We start from the raw sequence: 2398 nt of genomic DNA on the forward strand, positions 1-2398 counted from the left end.
AAAGAGTTTTGAATAAGAAAAAGGGAACATTGATTCCAACAGAGCTTTCTAAAGCTTAGTATTGAGCAATTATCTAAACCTAAAAAAAAATGTTTGTTTTTAAAGCATAAGCTAAAGTATGTTTTGGGAGTAGTATTGAGCACAAATATGGGGATGAGAGTTCATATTAACTGAAATCTCCATGAAAATCATACAGCCATCATCGGTATTAACGGGTCATACTTTATAGATGATCACGTAAGTTAAGCTGGTGGATCCACTAAGTTAAGTAGTTCTATGCAACAACAAAGTATAGGATAGTCCTGACAGCGTGGGCAAGACGTGTATCCCCACTTAGGCTCATAGTGGTGGTTGTCAGTTAGAGAATCTCCCACAGAAACTATATTACTTCATATATAAGTAAAGTTGATTTTTTATTGCATTTTCTTTAACGAACTAAGTGTTTACATTGTTTTACAAGATTTTTTATATTGCATATGTCTTGTTTCTTTATATTAATTCAAGTTATTCATGAGTTGAGAAGAGCCAAGGTTTTTGTTAGCATTCTAACTCGTATACTAGTACATTCAATGTACTGATGCCATTTGGCCTGCATTATATGCAGATAACAAGGACCAGCATCATCCAGCGCCTCGTTGGTCCAGCTAAGCACTCGGAGTCAATACTGAGCCACTATGCATTATGGAGGACACATATTTAATGTTTTCGGTCTTTTCTTTTATAGGAAGTTGTGGGGTCTGTCCCAATATCCATCTTAGTATTATAGAGGCTTCATAAACAGTCAGACAATTTAATTTTAAGTCTTTAATTATTTATATTTCAGATATTCTATTTTGAGATTTTAGGCCATTTTGGCCAATTTATTTAATTCAATTATTTTATGAGAATATTTCTTGTATTGAGTTAAGTCTTCCGCTGAGTTAAGTAAGTAAGGCCAAGGATCCACTCAAGGCCAGCAATGGTCATTGAGTGTCGTTCACGTCTATGGTATAGGCTCGAGGGGTGACATGAAATCTCTGAGGTTCGTAGGTTCTAACAACTCGAAGATCCTTAACGATTTTTGGTGAAGTGATGATTTGTGGGTTAATACTTAAATTTACAATCTCTAGCCTATTCCAACAACAGTACTGCAGTTTTAATAACATTCAGAAGGTGAGCATGACCAAATACATGGTATGATGTTGTAATATTAAGAATACCAATAAGAGAACACTAATGCCTTGAGGCGATTTACTAAGTTATATATGAATTGTTTCTTATTGACCGTTGAAAATGTATAACATGATAACGAGTTCAAGAAATTGGTTCAAACAATGGATTGAACTAATGTATGCCTCAAAAATTTGATTAGCTTGACCTGCTCCTCACTTAAGAGGTCAACCACTTAAGGTTGGTCAGCCCTTTAAAGAACCCTATGGATAAAGACCTTAACCTACTTTGAGGTGGTTGAGGATTTGGCCAAAAATATTGAAAATATGTAATGTGATAATGACCATTCAGACAGTCATTTGAGGAAGGCCAAAACAAAGAAATTCTTGTATGGAAATTTTAGCACAAGTCAAAGAGTTGTGAATTATAAATGCTTAAAGATATTGGAAAATGCTTTTACTGATTGGTACACTTGAGGAATTATTATTATTGCTCCCTCCGTCCACAATTGTTTGGCAGGTATACTAAAAATGTATGTCCAAGATTAATTGTCAATTTAAATAATCAAGAAACAATTAGTCACTTTTTTCCAAATTTGCCCTTAATGAAAATGTATTTCAATTGGAAAGTTAGATAGACTTTTGATATTCTTGATAGGGTTATATTAGTCAAATTACACATTGTATTAAATTTTTCTTGAGGGGTGTGCATGACCTTAATATGAAAAACAATTAGGGACGGAGGAAATATTTTACTGGACATGTATATAAAGTTTGTCAGATTTGATAGAAGAGAAAGATAGTTACAAAAATGGGTATTATTTATCTTTTAGTATAACGACCTAGCGACCTGTGAAGAAAATTGCTATGGTTCCTATCTATGGTATAACAAGTGTTATGCTCTCTTATTATGGTAATTAGGAAAGTTTTTGATCTACACAAAATACAATTAGTGAGAGAATCAGATGACGTACTTCCTATGATTTTTCCACGATATTCGTCTATATGAGCAATAAATTGTTGATAATGATTTTATGCCTTCCACGTTGCCCATATTGGTACCTCAATATCATATGGAATCAATGGAGTGCAGAGAGTTAAGTAATAGATTGCAACCTGCAGGAAAGGGCTTTATAGAACCCAATTGTATAGAAATATCCTTTGTTGGAAAAGGGGGGCAGATACTTGAGAGTATATTGACTGCTAACAGTTGAACAATGCAATAATGAGCATGAAGTAATCATCACCTT

This window comes from Solanum pennellii, chromosome 11 (genome assembly GCF_001406875.1).
Source record: "Solanum pennellii chromosome 11, SPENNV200".
Classification (NCBI taxonomy): Eukaryota; Viridiplantae; Streptophyta; class Magnoliopsida; order Solanales; family Solanaceae; genus Solanum; species Solanum pennellii.